Raw genomic sequence first — 4,941 nt, forward strand, 5'->3', positions numbered from 1 at the left:
GAGACGGAATTAAGGATCGATAGGTTTGTAGTGGAAGGCCTCCAGCTTAGGGTTTTTCAATTTTGTTTCGAGGAAGGTGAAGCCACGGCGGCCATTGTTGAACTGATTCAAATTGGATGTGACTGAAACTTGTGCGATGAGGAGACAATGAATTCAAAGGGGGCACAACAAAAAAGCTTGAATGTACCAAATACAATGTGCTTTAGAATCAATATAAACCAGACCCACTCTTAATATAATTAATCTGCATTCATTGCATCACCACTTACTACTAATATAATCTATTCTAAGCTGCTCATTACTCATAACTAATATACTAACCTTGTTCATGTTGAGAACACTAATATTCTTATTTATACCCTATTATTGTAACTGAAAAGACATGATCCTAGGCAGCATGATTTGCTTGGTTGGAGTCTTGCTGCAGCTGTTTTCACTGCTCTGGGGTGACAGCTTTCTTGATAGAGAGAGCGTGAATCTCTTTCATTTCCTCCTCCAATGCAGCATTCACCATTCGATGCCTCTCCAGTAGCCTCTTGCCTTCAAATTCTTCTGATACAATCTTAACTACGAAACTTGCACCGCATCTGATACTGACATCAATTTTATTAGCTTTTCATCAACAAAACGGTTTAATAGCAAAAAATTCAAAGTAAGGTAAGTTTTTTTTACCCTCCAGATGTATCAACTACTTCCTGAAATAGAAATACAAAAAGTGTAAAAAAATAAAAGAATGCCAAAATTAATAATTTCTCAGGAAACATATCCAGTATAGATAAACAGAATCAAAGGAGTGGCTGTTAGTGGTTGAAAAAAAGCAAATGAAAGAACCAGAGTTCTACTTAGAAAAAACGCAGCGTGGAATGAATGATGAAAGAAAGAAACCCTTGGGAGAAGAAATTAAACGAAAACAAGTAGTAACATACCAGGTGAGTAAGGTTGAGTTTGGATTTCAAACAAGATTCAACTTGTAGTTTTTTGCACTTCAAGTTCAAAGAAACTCTAGCATTGACTCTGCAAGGACACCAAGGACAGAGGTAGTAAGAATTGACTCTGCAAGGCAAATCAAGGAAATACCAAATACTAAATGAAATAACAGTATGTTACATTTAAAGAAAAGCTACAGCCATCACAACAATTTGAGGGTTATATATAAAGAAGCATATACTATGGAGAAAGGAAAGGAAAGAATTGTAAAACTCAAAAAGATCACCTACAAGACAAGCATGACTTTGCTGCTAGTAAAATACATTCTGTGTGCACAAGTACCTGAACTTTTACAATGCGGTTGCATATTCTCAAAAAATCTTTTCCTCCCTTCCACCCGCGGTATCTCTTTTGAATCTTTAAAGATGCAGAATGCAGATAATCCTCAAAATGACCCATCTTCTGAACCTTGTTCAAAGAATCAGCAACTTGATCAAGTGCATCTTCAGAAATATCACTTCTATTCTTGGCTAGTTGTCTTTGACAGAATGATCTTGCTCTAAAGGCTGCTTAGATTGAAGCAGCAGCAGTTAATTTTTGAAAAAGCTACTCATGTTGGATCCAATAGGTCATGGCTCCTGAATCCAAACAACAAAAGTGAGTCAGTGAAGAAAAACAAAACACATTCTTGTAATGTAACGTATCAAAGAACAAAGGGATAAAAATGAGGGTAAAAGACATCACAGTCATTGTATCAAACATGTGGTGATCATTACCCCAAGTGGTGCCAATACAGAAGGCCTTCTCCATCTGCAATTCTAAACACTCTTACCAAATAAATAAATAAACAGGGAGTTTAGAAACGAATTAGAATTAGTATTCATAATTTCATCAGAATCAGAAGTGAAAGCATGAAGCAGTTGAGGTGTTCACCTTGTTAAGATCTTCACGAGAAGGAGAGGTTCTCGTAGTTCTTGTACTGCTTCAATCGAGTCTCGCGGTACTTCCGTAGCTATGGTTAAGCTTCACCCATGGAATCCGTTGTATATCTTTTCCATGGAGCTTCAGCACAGCCACATGCAGGAGGAGACAGAGACCGGTGACGCAAGAGAAAAAATAGAGCGTTACAGGTTTCAACCATGGAGGAAGGAGCGATGTTTGAAGGCTTACGAGAGAGTGAGCACGACGGAGGCTTTGAGATGGAGGGAGCGTCGATGGAGGGAGCGGCAAAGCAGGGATTGGAAGTGCGACGAAGTTTTGGGATTAGGGTTGGAGGCGCGACGAAGCTCTGAGGTTAGGGTTGGATGCGGCGGTGGAGGGAGCCCGTGCGACGCAAGGGACGACGGAGAGAGATCTGTGACGCTAGCGGCGGAAGAAACTGGTGCGATGGAGAGAAAAAGCAACTCGGTGACGGAGAGAGGAACAAACTCATTTAATATGGGTGGAGTGTAAATGGATCGAGAGGATAGGGATAAGATTAGGGTTAACTCAATATTTCCGACAGAAAATTTTAAATTACAGGCGAATTTTTCGTCTGTAATAATTTAATAAAATGCAGTATTTTGTCTATTTAATTACAGACGAAAAATCCGTCTGTAACAATTTTCCACGAAAAAAAATAATTTTTTCGACAGAATTATAGACGGATTCTCTTTTTCGTCTGTAATTTATGCTAATTCATTTTTTTTGTTTTTCGATAAAAAGTCTGTAATAACTAATTTTTTAGTAGTGTATATATATATATAAAAGCCAAGTTTCATTTCTTTTCTTTTATTTTCTTAATAGCTTTGTTGATAATTTTTCCATTGTATGTACATAATGGACTCATATAATAATATTAATAAATTTAATTTTATCTAATTAAATAGTTTTTAATAAATAATTTAAACTAATAGAATAAATTATAATTAAATTAAACTTCAATAATTATAAAATTCTATTTAATTATTTTTGTTAAAAATAATTTTCTTAAAAGCAAAATCTCAACAAATATAATAAATCATAAATAACTAATTATTTAATTTTTAAAAATCTGAGATATTATATCCTACCCATCTTACAAAAAATTTTGCCTTCAAAAATTGATAAAAGATGAAAAAGATTCTTATCAACTCCACTTTCAAAAATATCAAGAAAAAGAAATACAAAAATTTGGCACATTCAGTTTTTCAAATGTGAAAAAAATCATATCTTATGAAGATGACAGAAAAGGTGTAATGTACTGCGGAGATTTAGAAAGGTGCTTAAGATTAGAGTCTAACAAGAATGCACAAAACAATGATAGGTGAATAGCGATAAGGGTGCATTTTCCTAAAGATTCAAGCAATGCACAGGAACAAAATCAAACAAAAATATGCATCAGAGATAAGATATGATTAGAATATAAATCAATCATACCCCAAGAAGAAAGTTTGAAACAAAAAATTTCACTACAAGCAATCAAGGAAGAGATCCACATTAACATGAATAAGGATTATGCTTCAAAAACAAGTCATATTCGTAATCTCTAATGTCCCCAAATCCCATAATTCGCATTATCTATTACTCCTATTTCGTCCATGAAAACCCATTAGTATTCCCATGTACATGAATCATTAGTATTAAGTTGGCCAGACCTAATACCATGAGAAATGCAACGGCCGACTAACAGCATTAATCAATAGACAGTCATGCATCTAAAACTCAAACTCTTGTCATTAAGACAAGTCCTATTGCATGACAGACACTCAGAGTATGCAGTGAAGCATAGTCGGTCCATTCCCAAGGCTAACAGGAACTAACTACTCTAATACCATAATGTAACACCCTAACTTTTAGCATCTCATGATCGTACTAAAAGTCCGAGTGCTACTTATCTCTAAACCTTTTTATTGTATACTATTTAATATTGAGCCTTTACACAAAAAACTATCGATGGTTTTACGTACGAAATCAAAATCAACAAAAATTTCAGAAAAATTTTTTGTCCGAGCTGCTGAAGAAGGAAACGTTATAAATCGTCTGTGCCTCCTAAAACTCCAATTGGTCGAACTCAAGAGAAAGAAAAATTACGTCATCGTCAACTTCCACCGAACAAAAGTAACACCAATGTATGGAGGATGAGAATATAAACACTTTTATCGGATTAGATTTTTTATTGGAGTTACGAATTTAAAGAAATTGAAGTCGAAAGGTTTAAGGTTCTACGATTTTCTCTCTTACTCTCGGTCACTATCTTCTCACCGTGCAAGAAAATGAAATCCAAAGAAGCTAGATATGTAACACCCTACCATACAGAGTCTTATGCTTAAGTCATAATTCAGAGATGGCAAGGTATTACGACCTCTAAAATAAAAATTTAGTACATATAGTAGTATGAATGATTGATTATAACTAGGAGCCTTTGTAGAAAAAGGGGTAAACAAAAACCGCAACTCGAAAGCGCAACACTCCGATCGATAACGTAACGAACAAGGATAACCAACGCGTGATTATGTATATATACAAAGGAGTGTCAAAAACAGGAATATCAAGACTCAAGATCCGGCTGCGAAGATAACCGGTCCGAGCATAACATTATATACATATGATAAAAATAAGGAAAACCCCAAGGAAACCCAAAGGGACACCAATACATAAAACCTATTCTCCAAAATTCTCCCATAAGAGGAGTCATCACAGTTTGTATTATTTAATGGAGATAAAAGTATCTAAGCAAAACATATAAACCAAAACATAGCCCCGAGAACAAAGGATCTTCGCAATTCTAGAAGTCTCCAGCATGCCTCAGCGAGAAACCGCACGTCCTGCATCTGAAAACCACAAAATCCGCATGGGTGAGAACCAAAGGTCCCCAGCATGGTAACAGCTTCCACATATATAATACATAATAATGGAGGAAAGCCGAAGGCAATCCTAGAACTTCCTCCAAATAATATCAAAGCTTATAAACAAGCTAAACCATAAAGGGCATCTGACTAAGGATTTCTTCAGTCTAACTAATACTTCCCTTTCCAATTCCTTCAAACCTCCCAA

General features: G+C 35.6%; 1 pseudogene; it reads right to left on the reverse strand.

Moving 5' to 3' along the window:
- Window positions 1–388: 388 nt before the first annotated feature.
- LOC127746668 (uncharacterized) lies at window positions 389–1,737 on the reverse strand (annotated as a pseudogene).
- Between the last annotated feature and the right edge of the window lie 3,204 nt (window positions 1,738–4,941).

This window comes from Arachis duranensis, chromosome 4 (genome assembly GCF_000817695.3).
Source record: "Arachis duranensis cultivar V14167 chromosome 4, aradu.V14167.gnm2.J7QH, whole genome shotgun sequence".
Taxonomy (NCBI): domain Eukaryota; kingdom Viridiplantae; phylum Streptophyta; class Magnoliopsida; order Fabales; family Fabaceae; genus Arachis; species Arachis duranensis.